This window comes from Haemorhous mexicanus, chromosome 2 (genome assembly GCF_027477595.1).
Source record: "Haemorhous mexicanus isolate bHaeMex1 chromosome 2, bHaeMex1.pri, whole genome shotgun sequence".
Classification (NCBI taxonomy): domain Eukaryota; kingdom Metazoa; phylum Chordata; class Aves; order Passeriformes; family Fringillidae; genus Haemorhous; species Haemorhous mexicanus.
The window spans coordinates 3,244,314-3,267,829 of NC_082342.1; the positions used below are offsets into that span (position 1 = coordinate 3,244,314).

At 37.7% G+C, this 23,516-nt stretch overlaps 1 long non-coding RNA gene across 2 annotated transcripts in view; it reads left to right on the forward strand.

The window, feature by feature from the left end:
* LOC132324235 (uncharacterized) overlaps positions 1-23,516 on the forward strand; it is a 50,350-nt gene that overhangs the window by 21,478 nt on the left and 5,356 nt on the right. The window contains exons 4-6 of one of the 2 annotated variants that reach the window (XR_009485540.1): positions 2,846-2,927; positions 4,724-4,847; positions 5,076-5,205. This is a non-coding gene — a long non-coding RNA (uncharacterized LOC132324235). The remainder of the gene's footprint in view (positions 1-2,845; positions 2,928-4,723; positions 4,848-5,075; positions 5,206-23,516) is intronic. The other variant, XR_009485541.1, reaches the window with a different exon arrangement.

A 23,516-nucleotide genomic window follows, 5' to 3' on the forward strand; every position in this document is an offset into this window, starting at 1 on the left:
GTGTAAAAAAACATATGTGGTATTTGTGAAGCTGCTATCCAAAGCTGTATTGCTGCATCCGTTCTGCATTGCAATTAGTCACAGTTAAATCAGAAAATAAGATATCTGAGCTCTGCACTTCTAAAACCCTCCCCCACAAAGAAAGCAGGAACAGTGCACCTGTAATGCAGTAGTGGGAAAAGTAAAATATCAGCCCATAAGCAGAAAGTAGGAGTTCATTGTGTTTCAGTGTTACTAAAATTTATTACAAGAAGTTATTAAAAAAAATAGAATCTGATTAGTGGAAAACCACTGTTAACATTAGGAAAGAAGTATGAAATAAAGGGGATTTTTCTGTGTTGGTTTTGTGACTTGTGGCCCATATTACATCTTAACCTAGAACTTATAGTGGTACAATGATTTTCTATGTCACTCAAAATCAGCACTCTCCACTGATCTACCCATGGAAGCCACAGAAGTAGAAAGGAGGAGAAAATCCACTTTGGTAAAGCATTTTCTTAATGGCTGCTCACAGTTTTGAAATATGAAAAGACAGTAATGCTGGGGTTTATTTTATTTTATTTTATTTTATTTTAGCCCTTTAGTTGCTCTGTATTTACTGTGGGTTTGACAACAATTCTTGGTGCTTAATTTTGCTTGTAGGATTCCCTCTTTCTGAATCTTTCCTTTTGTTTGTGAAAAAATTTATTTTCTACATCAGGAAGACAGGCAATTCTACAGATGGGGCCCAGGCTTCAGGGAAAACAGGTGACCTTCCCAGAAAGTGCCTGAATTTCCCATTTCCAGTACATTTTATAACTAAGGCAGTGTTCCAGTTCCATGTGCATCAAATATACTGGAGAACTCCCAAACAAATAGATGGGAAAGTACCTATACAATAGTGGGTTTTATTAATGTGTAATTTAGCACTAAATATGCCTGATAATATCTTCTTTTTAGCTTTCATTAGAGGTTTATGGGATGCGCTTCATCAATAATGTTCCAGAGCCCCATATTTATAATTAGAGTTGGGTAAATTATTCATCCCAAACAATATTTATCATAAACTTATGCTCTCCATTTCCTGGAAGAGAACTGCTTGTTTTTATGCTTTTTAGGTAGGACAGCCTGCTGCTTTCCAAGGGCTCTCAATTTTGGGGTTCCAAGGTCCACCTACAAATTTTTTACCCCAAGCCTTTTGTTTTCCCTCAGAGATGATGGGGGATGTTACTCCTCATTATTTGCCTGGTAACTGCTGAAGCAGAGGAGAGGTTTCTGAAGGTCTGACCTTTCTCTGGGGGGAAATATCTTATTTCAGAGTAGCTCCCAACAAATTGATTTGTCATTCACACAAATGTGGTTCACTGGTGCTGCTTTGTTCTGGGCCAACCAAGCCTCATGAATATTATTCACTGTGGTCTGGGCACCTCCTTTTGAGGTCAGCCAAGCTTTTTTTGGCTCTGGCTTCCAGAGTGTGTGTAAACTCATCTGAGCTCATCTGAGCTGAGCTGTTAGGAGGTGTTAATATGGTCTGGCAGCTTTCCTGCTGAATCCCATGGGGTGGGAAACTGTGGCTTTCTGTGGATCCACTCATGCACACAGCTGAGTACAGGGCTACAGAACGTGCTGTGATTTATCCCTGGAGATCAGCTCAGCTCCTCTCAGCCACTTGTTCCTCCCCCCTGGGATAGGGTAGAGAACTCCAAGGGTAAAAGGGAGAGAATTTGTGAATTGGGATCAGGGCAGCCTAACAGGTAAATCAAAGCAAAGGAATTCCTTCATGTTCCCACGGTTCAGCCATCCCCAGGAGAGCAGGGCTCCCTCCCATGGAATGGGCTATTGGGATCAAGATTACCAAGCTCTGAACATCATCTCTTCCTTCTTCCTCCAGCTTTTGTTGCTCAGAAAGGTCTGGGATATCCCTGTGGTCATTTGGGGTCAGCTGAGCTGGCAGGATAGTGTGAGAAACAGAAGAAGCCTCGTTGCTGTGTGAGCAACAAAACACCACAAATCCAAACTGCAGCCCCACCAAGTTACCAGGAAGAGAAAACATCCAGTTCTCATTCTTGTTCTGCTCAGTAATGCTCATCTCTGAGCCTGTGGTGCAGTTTTAGTGGTTGCTCATTGTCTTTCCTCCTTTTCTATTTGATGTGACAGGGTTTCAAATGAGAGGAATTTCCTGGGGTTGATTCCATGGTGCCTGCAGGGAAGTTACTCTTGAGCACCGTGAATCTTGAGCGTTCTCTCAAAGAAAAGGAAAATGAGATTTCCTTAGAGAGGAGATAAGAAAGTCCCAGCTTTCATGTTTGTACACATAAATTTACAGTAAGAGTGTAGTGTAGCTTAAACTGTTAAAATACACAGAGTATTGTAAAGAAAGTAGAAAGAACCAAGCCCTTAAGAAAATTGCTCTGTGGTGGGGGCTGGTTGTATTCCCCTGATTTTTGAATAGATTTTTCTTGCAGCTATCTTTGCAGAATGTCCCAAAGTGGGTCTGAAATGGTTTTTGGCACTGATAAAAGAAAAGGGATTTTTTTTTTTTAATTATCTTATGTAAAATCCATGTAAATTTGTCAGCTTATACATCTTTTCCTAATCATCCATTTCTTGTATCCAAACTCTCAATTGCCAAAAAAGCAAAGCAAACTATTTTGATATTTTCATTTATGTATTAATTTTGTTTTATTCAAAAATTTATATCAATTATTTTGGTGTAAATATGAAGTTGTCTGGGATTTGTTTGGCTGGTTTGCTTTTGTATTATTTTCCCCTTATCTAGAAAAGACCAAGATACTAAATGAAGGGTAAATTGATTCTTAACATAAAAAAAATTAACAAAAAGGAAAATCTATCTGATTATTTACAGGACTGCTTTACTCCAGGTAATTTGAGTAAAATGGATAAAATGAATTCTGATTGCAGTAAGGAAGTCCTTCATTTTTCAGAATGTAAGTTAAGTCATCTGTCTTCAAAACTCTATTTTTCTTCTTCAGATATCCTTTCTGTCCTTCATCCTAACTCCTTCCATTGCCTTAAGAAAAAAATCCTCTCAAGTGCTTAGGAAACTATATTTCCTCAGAAATTACAGGTTCTCCTCGGTTCTTCTCTCTGTTTTCTTTATTTAACTATTTCAATTAAATATTTTATCTGAAATAGAAGGAATAAAAAATGGGGAAGATATGACCTAGTTTCCTTCTTCTTCTTCCGAGGTATTTTCAGTAATTCTTAAGAGGATTTCCTCAAATGTCCTTTCCAATATTCTGCTTTCCTTTCCACAATCTCTTTTGTTTTAATATTCATGAAGGACCTGGAGCTGGGTGAGATGTGGCTCTGTCACTTCCTGGGATGAGAGGAGCTCAGTGTAAGGAAGAGCATTTCTCCCAGAAGGCAGAAATAGAGTCAGTGGGAGGATTAAGGGAGTCTTTCAGAGCCACTGGAATCTTGCTTTTCTGGAAACACAAAAAATGAGATATCATGAAGTAGACCTCTTTAAGTTCAGAAGGTAGTTTGTCTGATCTTCTCACATGCCCTCCTACATTTTTCAGATTTTACTGAAATAATTCTGAAGATTTTTTTTTTTTTTTTAAGTGGAAATTGAAGCTGGGGGAAAAGTTACTAAAGACACATTTATATTTAACAAGGTCTAGTGATTTCAACCACCTCTCAGTCAAATGCAGGCATCCAGCTGACTAAATGGACCTTTGTTTATTGGTCCAGGGACAGATATTTCATTTGCTTCTCACATGAATTTTAAATATTTTCAAGTATTGAAGTTATCTTCGAAATTTGAAATGTTTCATTTGTTGTAGTGGTACCATTTACAGTCACTTTGATCATCACTACCTAAACAGCTTTTTATTTCTTTCAAGTTTGTTAAAATCTTAAGAATATCATCAGCTACCTTATCCTAATTTAAGTTATAAAAGGAATTGGAGTTCTAATTATCTTAAAGCAGTTTGTCTTTCACTATGACAAGTGCAATAATTGACATTTTCAGGTTTGACTGATGACCTGAGGACTCTTTGCAGGGAGTGCTTTGCCTGGTGAATTTTTTTTGGGAAGACCCCAGGAATTCTCTAGGCCCACAGACATCCAGCTGCTCTGCAAAGGGAGTTCTGGTAGCTGCTGTTAAATTATAGAGGATTATTTTTGACAAAATGGAAATGCTTGGAAGTTGAGTCATAAGTATAAGTCTATCCTCTGGAGAAGAAATAATTTTTTCATAATAGCAGAGAAAAGATAAGAAATTTAAAAGCAGAATTTTTCACTAAGTATTTTTTTTTTTTCTTTAGTGCATATTGCAGGAAAAAGTCCTAATGGCACTATAGAGCATGGATCTGAGGAAAGACAGATTTCACCTTAGCAGAAGGCAGCCAGTATTTTGGATAAAATGCAGATTTTATATTTAATTTAATTTGTCTTTTTTACTGGATCATTCATAAAAATAACATATATTTATTTGTTAACTTAGGCCCTCACATTGAAAATAATTTGCCTTGGCAAGTTTGCTTTAAAATGCAAGAAAAATGGATGTGATGTGAGGTTTTTGTTCCTCTCCTGAAGCTTCCCCACCGTTCAGTGTTTCAACCAGAGAAATTTATTTCTTGCAGGCTCAGTAGTAGCATCAAAAATGAGAAGTGCTGACAAACAGAGCATCTCTACAGACAACGACAAGCTCTGTTTGAAGCCAGCAGCATTTGGGGCTTATTTTTTTTTTTCTTTTTTTTCTCCTTTTAAATGCAAGCGCTGAAGTTTACTGCAGTGCTGAGTGGAATCTGAGACGTGACATCCGTGTTGGAATTTCTGCTGCATGAAGAATTTACCCTTAGTTCCTGGTCTCTGCCACACTATCACAGCACTCAGGAGAAGTGGGTATAATAATTAGCAAGGCTTTATTTGTCAATGAGATTTTTTGGCTGTTTGAACTTAATAAGTCCAATTGGTTTTTGCTGTTGTTAAAGAGGAAAATTCTGAGCCTTCCATAAATAAAGCATCAGCTTCTGATCACTGGTGTACACTGAAACCAGTCTATTTTTCAGCTTCAGTACTCTCTGGAGCCTGATTGATTTTTATATTGCTTTTCTGCCTGAACATAGGTTCCATCTTCCCAGATGAAAACCTGATCCCCTTTCTTCATGGAGCTCTGGACACATTTGAAGAGAAAATGTCATTTTTGTGCCTGCTGGAGGTGTGATGAGATCAGAGACATCAATGCTAAACTGCAGTGTAAGAATTGATAAATTCAGTAATTCATGGATACTTTTTGTTGCAAGTGGCTTCTTGACTGGGTGCCTTAAGGAGTTGTGTTGTTTTACAGGGAAGTGACCTGTCTTAAGGAAACTGGGAGTGATCATGGCTTTTAGATGCTTGTCTCTAGAAATTAAATGGTTGTTCCAGCATGTTTCATCCTTAAAAATGGCCATTATAATGAATTTCTTTAGGGTGAATTAGTTTCACCCAGTGGAAGATTCAGTAACCTCTGTGGCTGTGTATGAAGTACTGAGAGTTTAGCTCTAGGAGCAGTAAACTCAGGGCTGGTTTGAGTTGCAAAAACACAAACTGAGAAGAACTGATTCAGTGTGAGGAAGTTAAATGGAAAAAAGTTCAGCTCCATCTCACATAAAGTTTGCACTCTCTGCATTACCCCAACCAACCTTGCCAGCATTATGATTTTTTTTAACCTTCTCTTTATAAAGGCCTGCACAATATATAAAATAAACACCAGCAATAGCCCTCACTGCATTTTCCAAAAAAGGGAATTTTGTTACCAATTTTGGTCTATGTTTTCTTGAACTCTTGTGTATTATTAATGTGTTTTGGAATGTAATTTGGCCTCTGTTGAGTCTCCTATTCACCTCCAAATTACAGTGGCTGTTGCCACACTTCTCCTCATGTCCTGACACAGAGGAGGAACCAGGGTGTCTCTGCAGCCTGGGCAGACTGTCAGTCACTTGGAAAAAATCCTTTTGGCTCATCTCCAGCCTGCTGAGAGCCAAGGAGGCTGATGGCATTCGCCCTGAGACAGAAATCACTGCCTTTCTGCATGGGAGATTGCAAGAAATTCCTGTATGTATACTACAAGGGGTATAGACACATATATTCATCTACAAACCTATCTATCTATCTATCTATCTATCTATCTATCTATCTATCTATCTACCTATCTATCTATCTATCCTCTAATTAATTAATTAATTAAATATATATTTAAATAAATAGAATATATTAATATATAAAATATGTTATATATAACAATACATATATAATACATTATATATTTTAGTTATATATAATAATAGAATAGAATAGAATAGAATAGAATAGAATAATATAGAATACATTATATAATATTTAGAATTTATAATATGACATGACATACTGTATTATATTGTTATATTTTGTTTAGGTAGATAGATATAGATATAGGTATATTTAAAATGACAGCTGGAAAGGACTTAAAGATTAAATGCAGACAAACTCTGACCCTACAGCAGGCACAGGAGCCCTGTGCCATCACCTCATCCTGCCTGGCCAGCCTGGGAGCAGCAGCTCAGCCTCTGGCCCTGGGTGGAGCCCATTTGTGTCCCCTGGTCACGTCCTGGCCCACAGGGGTGGCCTGCTGGCCCTGCCACTTTGCACCCCTCAGAAGGAGCTGGAGAGCTGAAGTTTGTGGAGATGGTTTTGTCTGTGCAGTTGGTTTGTTGGTTTGGATCTCAGGGTATCCAAAGCCAAAATGATTCTGTATCTTGGTCTATTCTCAGCAACTGAACATAATGTGTCTTTTATAACATTCTGCTGCTTGGAGTGCTCAGCAGCTCTTCCAAATTCAGTGTGTGCCTTGCCAGTCAACAGTCTCACAGAAATGTAGTGCTCTAGATGAGCCAGGCTGAGCAGAATAATATATATATATGTATATTATTGCATAATCATCTGCAAGGTATTAAGTGTTTATAGGCTTTTGTTGATGTCTGTTTTCTTTTTTCCTGAGGTCTGAGTAATATTTTATAGAAATCATCTCAGGTCCCTGGACATTGTAGAATATAAACATGTAAAAATTGGTTGATGCTAAAATTGTATTAACCAAATAATGCAGAATGTAAAAGCTGTGCTTCCATGAAACTCTCTTCTCACAGTGGCAACACCAGGTCTGGTCTATTTGGCAGAAAGAGGAAAAGTAAAGAGGAGATGATCAGGAACAGATAACAGCTGGGTAAATATTGTGCTTATCTTGAACTTGGATTTATGTTTAGAAACATTCATAATCAGAGATGATAACCACATAATTTCAATTATTAAAAAGCAATCAAAGTTTTAAAAGTCTGAAAATTATTTTGTTTGATTCATAGCTTTTTGTTTAATCCTGGTTCTTTTAGCTTTTGCCTGTTTTTTGTATCCAAAAGATACCAATATTTTACCTCACTTTTTCAACAGAAAAGAGAACAGAGAGGAAAAGGAGGGAGTGTTTCTTTCAGAAACTTAGAACTCTGAATCCCTCAAAATAAGACTAAGAAGCTGGGAAGGCTCTTGTTGTTAAAAGAAACATGTAATTTTAACCTTAGCCATTGTAATAGCTTTCTTCTCATGAGAACTGAATGGAAGAGATTAATTAAAAACCTTTGTGAATTGAAAGAAGTGGGAGAGGAAACATCTCCTATCCAAACCAGCCACAGTGCCTACAAGGGATATTTTGAGTAGTTGTGTGGTTCACTGGGGGAGGGAGGGCTGTGAAGGTACCTTGAAATGTGCTTGCTCTTTTAAGGCACAGCTGACAAAGAGAAATAGAAGTAGAGAGAGACAGGCTGGGTCTAGTTATACTCATTTTTAGCTCAGTCATTTGCATCAAAATGCACTGCAGCACATTCAAACAAAGTGGAAACAAAAGCCACTGAATTTTCTGCATCACAGCAGAACAGAAGGGAGCAAGGAAGCCTCATTTGTGCCCTACTGGTAGATCTGAAATCTTTTTCTCATTCAGAACAGGAGCTCTGCTGCTGTTCCAGAACATTTTTTGTGAGGGGATGGTGGAGGTGGTGAGGCAGAAAGGTGCTTCCATGCAAAGCCAAAAAATGGATGTGATGTAAGGTTTTTGTGACAAACTTCACACTGGTGCTGTTCTCCTGTGCACCTGCAACTTTCATGGGCACACACAGACTGGGCTGGGCCTTGTCAGCCCTGAGTAAATTGGAATTAGGGTTTCCTATGGAATTTCAGCAATCCTCAGCTGTTTTCACAAATTCCAGAGGGTTTGTTGCTTGGGAGAAATTGCTGGGAGAAATTGCTACAAGGGGGACTGGACAGTGAGTTCAGTTTCCCAGGGAGAGTCACAAGCAGCAATACAACTTGGAGAAGATCTAAATTGCATCTTCAGCATTCCTGGTGATGCACTGAATTTTGGAGTCCACCTTGCTCTAGAACCTGTTCTAAAGGAGAATTTGCACATCCATCCATCCATCCATACCCCCAGTCTACCCCTATTTATTAAAAATATTTCAATGTTAAAATAGAAAAAAAAAAGCTTCTTAAACCTCTTCCACATTTATACTTTGATATCACATAGTATTTGCCAAATCAGTTAAAGGATTAATTTATTCCTAGTATCTATTTAAGCCTGTTTATGAATTAAATTGCCTCTGGACTAATTAAACAATGACTACCACCAGCAGGGCACCCAGCATGAGGTTCATTGTTTCTCCTTTAACCACTTGCTTTTAGGTTTTTGGAGAAGGGTGTAGAAAGGCAATATTGCAAATGGAGCTAATTGGGTGTTTCTAGAAGAGCAGCCTTTTGTAAGATTCTTTGATTACATGGCAGAGCAGCTTCTATAAAGACCTACTTGGCTAAGTAGGGCTTCTTAACTCCAAATGGGGGGAAAAAAATACAAAATGACTACTCAAGTGAGTATAACAAGAGCAAGGAAGATAATCTTAACAAGCCCTGGGAGGCAGATCATTAGCTGGAATTCCTACACCAGTAAATGTCACAATTTCAGCATCTCTGAGGTTCTGTGCAAGCCCCATCCTGAAAATGTGCTCGTGGGACTTTTTTTGTTGTGTAGAGTGCTTTAGTTTTGTCTTCAAGTCACTAAAAGGAAAAAGAAGCTGCACCTTTTAGTCACAATATTCTTTATGTTTCTTGCAAATAATGTCTTAATTCTGCCTCCTTTCACTACTGCAATTTTTTTCTGGATCTCTGTTTTCTATCTTCAAAATATTCAGAGCAGAAAGCAGGGAAGAAGAAGCTGAGATGGTGAGGTGATGGAGGAATCTTCAGAAAATTAAATTCCTTTTCCATTTAATCTTTTATCCTGTGTTAAGAAATTGTAAAACAATATTTGGGTCACAGATTGCTTTGTATTTTGTGGAGTCTTGCAGTAAAAGAATTCTCACTGCCTGTATCTCATGCAAGATGACTGCTGTAAAATTTGACTTTGCAAGCACTGTAGGCACTAAAAAAAAGGTTTAAATGAATTTTTTAATTTGTTTTTTTTCTTTAATTTAAGGTAGATTGCAATTTAAACAATTTTGATCTCAGGCTGCCCCTTGGAAACATTAGTTCAGGTTTTTATTTAATTTCTTAGCTCTTCTGTTGGCTTTCTCTTTTCCCATCAGCAAAAACAGTACCCCCAAGATAAAAGCAGAATGTAAACAAACTCCATTGCATATTTCAAATGTTATTTCTTGCTTATAATTTAAATTAGCTTTGTGTGTGTGTGTGTGTGTAATTGGAAAAAGCAATAAAGCATTGGCACAAAGAATTAAATAGACGAGGAAAAGCCACATTGAGGATTCATATATGGAAAGTCTTACACAGCACTCTGACATGCACAGCTGTGCATCTCTGATCAATAACAATCTCTTTTCAAACAATCTGAAGTTAACATCAGATCTTATTCCTCAATAGAACACCAACAGGATGAAGCAAAATGAGAAAATTGCCTCCCTGGTGCTGTTTTGATACCCCACTTGTGAACATCTCCTTGGTGAGGCCATCCAAATTAGGCAGGAACAACACAAATCTATATGAACTTGATAAATGCTACAGTTATCTATTGATTTTTTTCAGCAGGCCTTTTACACGTTGTAAATGGCTGTGGTAGAAAGAGGCTTAGCTCACAGTTTCTGGCCAACTGTAATTCATGTCCCAGCATTTCTTCAAAGCTGATTGACTCTTGCCTGTAATTATGGTTTACATCCTTCTTTTTCACCCCTGGTTTAGTAGGTGTCTGCATGAGCTGGTTACATGATGCAGGAAACCTCAGAGCTGCAAATTCCTTCTTTCCAGAACTGCAAATTCCTTCTTTCCTGTGTGCCTCACCTGCACTTCCACATTTTGCTGAAAGTCCCATCAGGAGGGACTTGCTTTGCTCCACAGCATTTTGCAAAAGATGAATTCTGACCTCTGAATTTGCTCGTTGTAGCACAGATGTAGGAGGGGAAATATGAAAAAGATAGGAATATTACATTCTTTTGCACATCAATGTCACTGACTTTAGCACCCTTGAAAATGTTCTGACCTAAGCTGATCATCTGGGCATGGCAATGGGAGGTGACAGTGAAGACACTCCTCATTCTTTTCCAGTGGTGGAAGGGTCCAGAATGAGCAGCTCCCACCAGATTTTTCCTCAGTCAGCCTGGATAAATCTTTTGCAGGAAAATATTGATGGGGAGGAAGTGGATGTGGAGCAATGGAAGAAAGAGGAGCAAATGTTTATGGTACAGTGTCCTTTGACTGATTCTCTTTGCACATCATCATGCTCAAGAGGGTCTTTCCATCAGCATCCTGTAAATATCCCAGGTCTCTGGCAGTGACAGGATGAGTCCCAGCCAGAGGAGGACTTTGGTTTTCTGTGTGTAGAGCAGGCAGATTTTGCCTCCCAAGTAAAAATTAGGAAGCATTGAGCTCCCTAAAATCATCCCTAATACATCTCTGCCAAAAGTGAATCTTGCAGAATGATTCTAAAACACAACTCAGAGCAGGAATTCATCACCCAAGAGGGACTCACACAAGAAATGCAGAGAGCAGCCTGTATCTTCACAGGTGCAGAATATCACCTTGCAAATGAAGCTAGGAGATTTCAGGTAAATGAGCCTTGGAAATTTTGGGCTCCCAGGTCATGCAGAGCTGACTCCTTAGGAGCACAGGACACGTAGATTTTCAGTGCTTAAGAGTTCTCAGCAGATTCTTATCATTTTGAGGAATTGCATGAAATTATGCTGATCAATATTTTTCCATTTCATAAGAGAATTACACAAAAAGAAGCTCAGCATATGTGTGCCTTTTAAAAAAGGGTCCCTTCTTTGAAAGGAGACTGCAGATATATAAAATGTGAAACATAGTAAGTATCTTTAAAAAATGGAATAAAGAAAATATTGAGGACAAAATTTAGAAGCTTAGCTTCAGGGAAAGTGGAAAATAAAGGAACATACTGAAGCTGTAGGAACTTCAGAATTCATTCATCATTCTGTTTTGTTTTTTTTTTTTTACTTGAGAGGCTTTTTACTAAGGAAATATGTGCAAAGTATGCAAGTGCAGCAGTCAGGGTTCTGTTCGCAGAACCATCACAGCTGTAGTTTTCATGACAGAAATTAATCAAAAAACTGTGTGGGAACTGCAAAGAGCAAGGAAAAATCCATTCAAGACAGAGAAAATAGATGAAATTATAATGTACTTTATAACCCTAATTATTGAGGTACTCATAAATTCTTTACCTGCTCTGCTGGAAAAACTTTACAAGGAACAGCATCAATTTTGTAACTGTTTGGTAGAGATTTCACTTACTTGCACAGGGTCAAGAAATGGGAAATTCTTTAGTATGCTTGCAGGATCCTTTCACCAAACAAAAGGAACAAGAATACAGTCAGGCTTTGACAAAATTAAGTAATAAGTTCGAAAAAGTTTGTTTTATTGCTTCATGTTTTCAATTATAGTTGGATCATCTGTAGGTTTGAAAATGTTAAGTGAGAGCAAGTGACTCACCAATTCAAATATTTGCACTTTAATTTGTCCAAACAGACAAGAAAAACATTCATCATCTTATTTTCAAAGGTTTTTTCCAAATAAATGCTATGGTGCCATGCAAAATTTGGAAGGACTTTGTCATTATTGACTTAAGACTGGAACATTTTTGGGATGCATTTGCAAAAAAAAAAAAAAAATTAATTCCACTTCTAGTCCATTCAACCCTATAAAGTTGAAGAGTCTTTTAGGTGTGATATTTATTGGGACATATTTGTACCTGCTGGGTCTGTTTCAACTTTGTAAATGACACAAAAAGTGTGACAATCCATCTTTTCAATGAAAGGTGAGAATCTAACCAGATACAGCAGGATACCATGGAAAAGGAATGTGAGACCAGGGAATGTGTGGGTTACATAGAACAGAACAGTAATGACTATATTTTTATATATATATATATATATATATATATATATATATGCATATATATACATAAATAGCTTTTTTAATTTTGTGTGCTCTCCATGTATGTGCCTTTTTCTCTTAGTGGCTCTGACACTAACAGCAACATCCCTTCAGCTGAGTATTCAGCACCTTAGTAACCAAAGACTGAATTGCAGCTCTGTCAAAATCCCTTCCACCTTGGATGTCCCTACAATAAAAGAGTGGTAATAAAAAACCACCTATTTTCCATGGAGGGAACATGCAAGTGTCTGAAAAGATAATTATTTAGGAGGAAGCTGTTGGGAGCTGCCTGGTTGCCTTTCTGGGGTGTGGGTTCAATACCATCAATCTCTCAGCAGGGCTTGGGACTGCCAGGACATGACCCATAATGCATTGACCCTTCATTCCCCCTGATTGCTGCAGGAAAAATTGCAGGAGCTTTGATAGGTTTTGCTTGTTGCAGGTTAAAGATCAATGTTCAACGGACACAAAAGGCAGGGAGAAAAGCTTCTCTTTTATTCCCATTAATATTTGTCTGCAAGTGAATTATTTGGCTCATTCAAGGATCTGTAACACTTCAGCAGAGCTCCAGAACTCCATAAGGAGTGGAGAACTCATTTGATAGATTCATTTCTGGATTATTGCTTTTTTTGGGGTTTTTTTTAATGTTATCAAAACCCACCTGGATCTGTTTCCTTCAGTTCTGTCAGCAAGTATTACTTGTGCTGTCTGCCCCTTTCCCTGCTGCCAGAGTTCTCCACAGATCCCATGGCTGCACAGGTCTCAGGTTTGCATCAGCTGCTCTGTCCTGCAGCACTTGTTTGCCAGGGTGTGGGAAAATCACCCCACAATACAGGTAAAGGCTGCATACTTCACCAGAAAAACACTAATAAAGATCACAGCTCTAAGTGAAGAGAGAAATTTTTCCTTGCATCTGAAGTGTGTGAATTGAACTGAATTTTCTCTACTGACTGCAGCTGTGGTCCACCTTTACATCTTCATAAATTTTCTTTTTATTTCCCTGTCATACACAATAGCTACTTTGCTCATTTTCAGTCCTTTGGAAAGTTAAAAGCTATTTTTCTTCACTTTTCTTTAAAAACAATAGCTCCAGTTCCTGCATGTCTTCTCCTTTTGTCTCTGCTGTAATTTTTCTTACAATACTATTTCATAAACTCTTTCAGATATATCTTAATCAGTTTTTGTTGCTAGCTAAGTTTTGAAACTGATCCAACATTTGTAGCTCTAGTGAAGCAAAGTACAAATTTCTCCTTAAACACTCTAAAAATATGTTCCACTATTGCTCACAAATCAGGAGATCAAGTTTTAGATTTGTTTTTTTTCTTTCCTGATTCATATTGAACAGAATTTGACTTTTCCAAGGGTAAATTACATGCCTGCGTTTTGAGAGATTTTACTTTACAAAAGGGTCTCACATTTCCAGCTATGTGTAAGATGTAATTGCAAAGTTAGAGAGGTTGAGTTTTTGGTGTTTTTTTATTTGGTTGGTGTTTTTTACAGTTGTTTTTAATGACAGGTAAGAAAAAAGGCTTCTGGTCAGTCTGGGAAAAAGAGGAGAGCTACATTTTCTGTCATAGGTGATGTGAATTTGGTGATACACAGCACAGTTAGCCAGGAGCAAGGGTATTGCTACCAGCAGAAACTGAGAGACAAAAATACATATGAAAGAAAGAAGCAGGGATCTTCAGTAAATTATTTAGCTTTTTCTCCAGGCCCCTGAAACAAAGCCCAGTGCCAGTTCACAGACACTGCCCTGAAGTCAGTGAAACAAGTTTTGATCTACAATCACCTCTATCATTTGAGAAATAGGGAGCAATAATGCTATTTCATCTGCCTTGAAGTCTGCCAGGCTCTTTCCAGCCTGCAGATTTCCACCAAACAGAATTTCATTCTCCAAGGATAGCTCTGAGCCTCATAGTACTGGTGGGTTTAGGTTCTAATTATTTACTTGCTGCCAGATATCTTCTGTGATATCTGTTTAGTGCAATTGTGTAGCTGGTTGGATGGAGGATTCCACACAGCTCAATGCACTCATGGTGCATCACCTGTCTGCCTAAACATCTCTCAAATTAGCTATCACCTCCACTTTTCCTAGATTTAGGAGTTCTGGAATAAATTTTGTGGTAATTAGGTAACATTGCCCATCAAAACCCAAGTTTTTTAAAAAATTGAGGTGCTACTCACATTAGGGGATAGCAATGGGAAAAGTGCTTTGATGGAAGAAACATGTTACATTAATTTCCATTTAATCTGTCAATCCAGCAGGGATAACAGCTGGAAGATGGCTGTTCTCCATCCCAACACCTTTCTCACTCTCCATCTCTCCCTTCTTCAGGAAAATCACAGAATCACACAGAATGGGAAACTGTACCCTGACAAGAGCCAGTTTTGCTCTTGGTGTCCTCTTCAATCTCTTCATTAAAATGAACCTGTTCTGGAAGGAGAGTTTTTAAAACAACTTCCCTCAAGAGATTTCTCTTTGGTGAGCTCATAAACCCAAATCAAACTGGGTTAATCAGCCTAAAGGGCAGTGTTTATGGGCTGAGCACAAAACTTGGAGATGACTTTTTTGAAGACAGAACAACTCTTTCATTGTTCTGCTGACAAATGCACTAGACATATAAATAGGTTATTCTGTATTCATTCTGATGGGTTAAAGTGCCAATATGTATATTTATCATGCCATTGTCACAGACCTGCCTCTCTGGAGAACAGCTTAACTCAATACCACAGGGGTCAGTGTTATTTTATTGTATTTCCCACCCAGCACAAAATCATCTGGGCAGATATTTCTCCAAGTTACCTTTTGCTACTTTTTTAGCAAACAAAAAAAAAAGTTTCTGACCATAAAACACCTATTTTACTGGCAGATGCTGCCTTATGTCTTGAGGAGGTTTCAAAACAAGATCATTATTTTCACATCCACACAACATGAAAATTTCTTCCCAGTTTTTTCCTCCAGGCAGGGAGATTTTTTTGCACACCATTCTGGCCAGCAGCAGCCAGGGTTATCAAAGTGAAGCTTTCCATGAAAAAGCACTAAGATATTTGTGCTGCAGTATGAAACTAATGGAAATCTGTATTATTGTCAGGAGATGTTCTCAGAACTAAACATTTCACCTCAGTCAGGTGCCATTTTTCTGCTGTCGACCTCTGTGGAATGAAAATTACAGAGTCTGACAGAGCCAAAGACTTGCTGGCTGACAGATGCTAACTTTAGTTTAACTTCTACTTCTAATTTAATTCTTTTCCCTCATGTCCCTAGTCTGTTCCTCTATGACTTCGGCTCAAGTTATTTTTTCATTCCTTGGTCATTCCAAGGAATTCCAAGGTCAGAATGAGAGAGGATCTCCAATTGCCTTTTTTTTTTTTTTTTTTGCTTGTCTGAAAAAAAATCCAGAATTCCTTTTCAAAACAAGAATGAAAATCATTTGATGGAGCTGTAAGACCTGAAAACCACAAACTTTGTTTTGACATGTTCCATGATTTTCCCAAAGCTCCCACCTCAGTCTGATCATGCACTCAGCTGATGGAGAACTGGAGCTACAGTGAACATAAGAATGCAATTTTAACTGCTCCATAGAAAACATCACTTCCTTTCTCCTAGCTGGACTTCAGCATTGCTTTTTCCTTTTGCAAATGTCTCAATTTGGGCATCTAGTCATGTTTAGAAATGCCCTCTTATACTCTGAATTCCCCTCCCTTTTTTGACATTCTCATATCTGTCTTTATTCCTTTATCCATAATTTTCCCTCTTTTATGCCCAGTCTACACTTCAACCCTCCTTTCCTCCCTACAGTTTCCTCATCTGCCCATTTCTGTCCCAAACAGGTCTCGTTGTGAGCATTTCCTCCTCCTCCCTCCCAGAACACTCTTTTTCACCCCACATTTAAAGGATTTTTGTAGGATGAGGCTCTGTCTGCTTTCATGCATGCTGGCCTTCATTACAAGAGGCAGCTTTGCTTCTATTTTCATCATTGACAAAGTAACTTCAATGATTTTGAGGCTTCCAAATATATCAGAGATGTCTCGTTTTTCAGCCTTTCCACTTGAAGTGCTGATTCACTCAACTTTTTGAGTTTTTCCCTTCATCTTTCTAGCATTTCACTCTTGTTATATTTGTTAGCTCTTTTACAGATTCTTCTCTTCATTCTTCACTGAAGCTTTGGTTAATCCTAGTTGAAAAGATAAAATATCCAAAATCATGGTCAGCAGAGAGCAGAGTTCAGTGCCTACCCCTCCTCTTCCTCACTGTGCTGAGGTCTCCCCTCAGTCTCCTCCTCTCCAGGCTGAACAGACCAAGTGACTTCAGCAAAAGCATAGATATTAATGTAAAAAAAGGAATTTACCATCAAAAGAAACATCTCCTGCTTTAATATATTCTGCTTGTGTGCTTTGTTATTGCAACAGCTTTTCCTTATCATCTGGGAACTCTTATTATTATGAAAATTGGAAAAAAATAAAAGGCAAATATTTTGCTTGAAAATGAGTTTCTGTATGTGCACACAAATCTAATTGATAAACTCTGGGATTAATTTCTGTAATTGAAAAGGTGTGTTTTACAAAAGAAAAATCTTTACCTGTTATCTTGATAGTATGTTCCTGGAGCCATACAAAGCTCTAAAAGAGAGAAAATTGTAGTCTAAAATCTTTTGTTAAAACATGAGGCATTAAACTGCTTTTTTGATTTGTTTGGGATTTTTTTTCAGCAGGCGAATGTAGATTAGAGAGAAAACAAAATGGAGTAGGAAATCTTCTCAAAGTACTAAAAGACAGGGGCACATAATGTCAGGTGTTATTTTGTGATTACAGAAAATAAATTTTTATTAGCATGGTTTCTGATGTTTTTCTCCCACAAGTGTGTTTAGTTGGCTCAGTAAACCAGTGCTCTGATCCCATCTGCTGTTTTTCTCACTATTGTCACACACAGGCAGTTAAAACATCCCTCAGACAGGAATATGACAAATTGCATGTAAGCTTTTGAATGTGGCAGTCTGTAATTGTCTGCTAGCCAAAAAGATGCTTTAAATCTCATCAGTAGCTGGAACACCTAGATAATCTACCTAGATGATATCATTTCTTTGCTTTATTTCTTCAAGTATTTCACATACAATTCAGCTCAATGTATCTTTGAAGAAAGACCATGACTTATTTTTTTTTTAATAGACCTCCTTTTGGAAATGCAGAGTTTCTAAATCTTTAGCCCTTAAGCTCAGCACATATTTTACTTTCACACTAAGTGGAGCAAGTGTCCATGAGGAACTTCCCAGACTGAAAAACAAAGTTAGCAGAATGTGCATTTTCACAGGGCTAATTAGTCCTTACACCTCCTTGCACTGAACAGCCAGCAAGCAAAATGTTCCCTAAGTAGTAGAATGATGACACAAGTTGATATAAATATTATCACATGTAGCATATGTATTAATGCTGATGATTACAATCAGTAAATTCACTTTTCTGTCAATCATACAAAGTCAAAATTTTCATCAGAGTAGAGAATATTAAAGCTACTTTGTAGTGCTTTTTCTCACAGTTTATGACAGACTTTCTTTTTCAACCTGGTCCAGTGAGAGGTGTCCCTGCCCATGGCAGAGGGATTGGAACTGGATGATCTTTAGGGTCCCTTCCAACCCAGGACACTCTAAGATGATTCCATGAAGTTTTGTAATATCTCTGCTTTTTAAAGTTCCTTCAAGTGTCCTGTTTCCTTTTTCTTCTCATGCAGGCTGTCTGCTCAACTCATCAAGAAAGAGGAAAGAATTTTCCTCTTAGGTGTCATCCCCAGGGTTTACAGTGTGTCCAAAGGTAGAAATGTCTTTGCTTTAGGGGTTAAAAAATCACAAGAGAATTTTGCTGTTTGGAAAATTCCAGTCCCACAACCTGAGTGTTGTAGTTTTAAGTTCTGTACTTCCTAACAACATTACAAATTTTCCTGAAGTAGAATTTTGCAAATCTGTCTACACTTCTCTGAGGTATTTTAGAATCTTCAAATTTATGCTATAAATAGTTGGGTTTAAGAGAAAGATCACCAATATTTAGGCAGTCCTAAAATGCAATATAAAATAGAGCACATATGAATAATGAATGCATTCTTTAGATTAAAAGTTCATTTGGGTGTATTACTAGTTAACAACAGATAACCTGTGCAATATGAGGCACAATTCTTATGCTTTCCCTTAAGATTAATTAGCTTTGTAGCATATTAATCAAACAATTTGGAGAGCAAAATCAGAACACATATTCCTGTGTGGTTCCCAGACATCTCATTTGTTTAATGGAGCTATTTGGATAATTAAGATCAGTACCAGTAGTTTAGCTAAAGTGAAATCTTTAACGATTATCTGGCAATTTACTTGTGTTTGTCTCAGTTTTTTTTTTTTTTGTCTTGTTTTTCTCCCTGGTTATTTATATACATAGCTTGGTAATTTAAAAAAACTACTCTTCTGCAGCAAAGGAAATACCCATTTGTATTGATAAAGCTATTCTAGGTTGTTTGTATTCAAGAAGGTTCCACAGAACAAGTAGTTAAGAGGAGGTCCTATTTGATATTTTGGAAAAACTGCTGATTTGTCTTCATTTTCATCCCCAAAAATCCAGAATTTTTATCAGTGTTTGACTGTGCTTAGGTGAAAACTTATCCTTCTTTACACTTTTTTGTGCTGCAAGAGGAGAGGAGTGCTGTGCATTTTATTAATTTTAAAAAATTAAATGAAAATTATTCTGCAGTGATTTCATTTAAGTGAAGTTGCTTCCATTACTTGTGGGAATGAAGTTTTGTAATCTTGCTCTTTCCAACCAGAAGATTAAGTCTGACTAATATTAGTAGATTTGAGAACTATGTGAAAATGTTCTGTGTGAATTGAACACTAAAATTAAATTGAAATGAATGATTTCACTATTTGCTAAAATAAAATGCATGAACAGTCTAATAACTAATATCTTGGAAATGTTTGTACTAAGCATCTTTGACACTTCAATGAGATGATTGAAAAAGGCCCTGCTGTTTGAAGTATGGCACATTAATAAATTAGAGAGAATAAAAAGTATTACAGTTCATATAATGCACTATTCAGGCACACTCTGCTATTACATTGCTGCCTTCATCATTCAAAATTAGGAAACAGACCTTGCAAGGTGCAAATTTGAGGCAATATATGCAAATCTGTTATTCTAGTTCAAAAATTCAGCAGCTATTCAAGCTAATGGATCCATAAAAACTCCATAAAAGTCCATATAATCTCGAGGTTTGCTGCTGCAATTCTGTTTATTTGAACAGAAGTGCTTTTAGTGGTCTTCTGGTAAATATGTTGTACCCAGCTGTTTGTTTGCCTTTCCAAGGTGGAGGAGTTGTTTGCACTGTTACAGAGAAGAAATGGAAATTGTGGAATACTTCAGGCAAATTGCCATGTTATGTCAGAAGATTTTGCACCTGTTAAACATCTGAATGTGCAATCTTTACACCAATACTGCTTAATAATTCAATTTAGTGCTAGGAGTGCTGACACTCTGGGTAGATTTCTCTGGGGCTTTTATTCATGGCAGTCACTTTTTCCCAAGCAGCAATAAGTGCTGGCAGGATCAGTGCTTTATATTTTAAGCCCAATGTGACTCAGGTGGGATATTGGGCAGCTCTGAGTGTTTGCAGAGTGATGTTTTCATGTTTTTCAGAGAAGGGAGCCAGTCGCTCATACACAGCTCACACATCAAGCACTGCAAGCAAGAGGCAATAATCCCCAAATCCAAGTGACTGGGGATGTGCATTTGGGCTTTAAATGAGAAAAAAAGAGAGCTCAAGCTTGGCACTGGGGGTGGATGTTTGGGCTGCAAAGCATCAGTCACTGCAGAAGTGGTAAAGATAGAAGTGACAGCAATTCAACTGATTTTATGAAAAAATATCTTTACTTTCATTTCAAACCACTGTATTCACAAGTTTTTTAGCTCAGCAAGATAAAACAGGATCTCTGGAGTAATTTTTTTATGCTTTAATAAAACTCAACCAAGGTGCAACGTGAGAGGCACAATTCACTTGCCTCACCTCCCAATTGCTTTGTCTGTCAGTGTGTATTGATTTGCATGCCTTGACATATAAAATTCAAGTTTTAAAACATTTTATTTGAGTATCTTTTGCTCATTGATGTTCTTTAGGGAAAAGTAAAAATGCAAACTCTAGAATATTCTTTCACTTTATTTTATCCATTTGCAAATGTCATGCCCAGCATTGAACATAATTGTTTAATGAAGTTGTGATCTCTTCTTAATAGAAAGGCTGAGAGAGACAAATAAAAATGATGGGCTTTTGTGAGACAGGTGTCTCTAGGTTTTCTATTTGAATCACAGAGGGAGCCTTGGCTCTCCAGAGAGAAGATTCAAAGAGGTTGAAGCATCATTGTGCTGAGTGGCCAGAGAGGAGGAGGAGGGATTGGGTGGCTCTTCCTCTGCACAGAGAAGGAGCCTGTAAACTGGTTACTTGTGAGCATCCTCAAGTGTTTCAGTGGCCCCTGCTGATGTTTAAATACCTGAGTGTCTTTGAGAACATCTGGAACTTGGGTGCCATCCTGATAGCTCTCAGATGAGAGAGAAATTGCAACTATAGCAATTCCACTTTCATCAGAGTGGGAAACCTGGTTTATTTGTTAACCAAAGACGAGGATTTTTTTCAGATTTCCCTAGAATGAAAGTCAATATTCTTCCCCAGTACTTAATCCATTTCATACTGGAAGCATTATATGAGGTTAGTTTTGCACAAATCACATTGTGGGTTTGGTAGGAAAGGTTTCCTGTGGTTACAGTGAGGAAAATAAATGCAAATATGAGTCCGTGATTTGCTGATGGTTTTTAATTCCCCTGCCTTTCAGTGGCATAGCTGGAGAATTGGGTTAAGCTTCTGGGCATGAGCACAGCAGGTTTCTGTATTTATTCTGTATAATCTATTTTTTCCCTTTCTTTTTAATCTTTGTTTACTTGCCAGGCTTTCCTTCATGGCCTCCTTTTTTCTACTGCACGCCGAGTTCTGCTCTCTCATGTTGTTTATTGTAGCTTAGACATGAAAGGACAATGAAATGGACATTTTAATCAATTAACTGCAGCCTGATCAAAGATCTTTTTCTTCCTTATTGTTGTTGTTGTTGTTTAAAGTGTTTTTATTTACAACATCCAGTGGGGTTTTTGATTGGTACAGTTTGACAAAGTCACTGCCTTGCAGAGAGCAGTGAGCTGGGAGTTAAAAAACTGCTTTTGATCAAGGCCTTGCTTTAATCACAGGTGGTGTCAGAGCTCTGAGCAGCTCAGCTTTGCTCATGGGCTGATGCTGAAGGCAGAAGGGGAGATTTTTGGCACAGCAAAACATTCATGAGCAGGGAGCACAGAGAGAGAGGCTGAATTTTACACACTGGCCCTACACCCAGCTCCTTCCGCCTTCTGTGCTTTGCTGAATGTCCTGCTCTTAGAAGAGGAAAGCAAACACCTTCAATCTCTATTCTTGTCAAGGGGATAAAGGAGGCTGTTATTCACCTGAAGTCAGGATCACCTCCTTGTGAATATTCTGGTCTGGAAGGGACCCCACCAACATTACCAAACCCACTTCTTATGTGGGTATGCCCTCTTATGCCCATACAGAGACTGAACCCACAATTAAAAGGCACTATTGAAAACAGGCTCTAACCAACCCTGCTTCAGAATTGGAATTTTTAAGTGCTGGAATTTTTGCAACAAAATAATAACAAATACTTTACATCACATATTAAAGCACATTCTTCACTTCCAGGATTCTTAGCAAAAAGAAATGCAAAGGCAAATAAATGAACAATAACCATTACAAGTGTTTTATGAAACATCTTTAAACAAACAAAACTAAGTCATGCATTTGTAATCAAAATACACGAGCACTCACAAATGTTTCATAGGTCCAAAGATCAAGCAAAAATAATCATAAATGCTTGCCCTAACTGTCAGCTTGTGCAACCTCCTGTATCCACAGAAGCTGTCAATGCATGAAAATTACAGAGTCTACAATTATAGAAAACTGATATCAAAAATATCCATCTTTTATGAAATTCAAAAATATCCACATATCAGTATGTACTTTTCAAGTACAGTTTTTACCTCCTTACATACAAAAAATCCTCAACCAAACATGTTTGTCATCACTTTTTACAAGCATTTACTTCACTGGGTATGCCTCAAAAAAGAAAAACAGACAATAGTCCAACATGCACAAAAAAAAGTGATCACATTTTTAATAAATAAAAGTATTTAATTTAGTTTTTTCCTTTTAGTGGTGCTGCTTCCCCCAGCTGCCTTTTCTACCTCTGAGTATTATCCACAACAAAGCAAAGAAAAAAGTGCATCCTGTAGCCCACCCAAACATTTGTGTGGGCAAATTTGGTGGCTTTTTAAAAGAAAACATGACCTGAATGTGCATTGTCAGTAATAACCACATATTCCTTCTGATGCTATTGTTCTGAAGACAAACAAAATTAATTTTCAGATTTCTACCTATATGTAAATGCACACAAGTAGGAAATGGGTCTGTGGTGTTTCCTGCATGGTTTTTTCCAATCTGTCTTCCCCAGTGGCAGTGGTTAATGAAAAAGATTATTTTATTAATTAAACATTCAAAACAATGCAGTTTATTGCTGGCAGCCACTTGTTTGCAATAATCTTCTATGCATTATAACCTTCTATCTTTGTATTTAATTGCTTTTCCCTTTCCCTTCCTCTGGAGCACTCTTTGAAAATCTCTCCTGACCTTTCATGCTACTTTTGCATTTAATGTAATTTCAGTTAAGAAATGTTTAATTACTAAAATAATCACTTCTGCTTTTAATCTGTTTATGTGTTTCTGTCCTGCTCTTGTTTTTCTGCTGTAATTCTTCATGATTCCAATGATGCCTGTGGTAAGGGGAGAAATGATCTCTCCCAATTCTGAGGCCTCCATGGTTCTAGGTCAGCCTTTACTCTAACAGGAGGTTCAGTCAAGCCACTACCAAGGAAAATTCATCTTCAGTAAGAGAGAGTGTCAGGTTTGGGGTCACAGAGGTTTACACACAGGTCAGAAACAAGAGAATGACCCCACTTGAAATATCAGTGAAGGCTTCACCTTGCTATCATCAGGTACA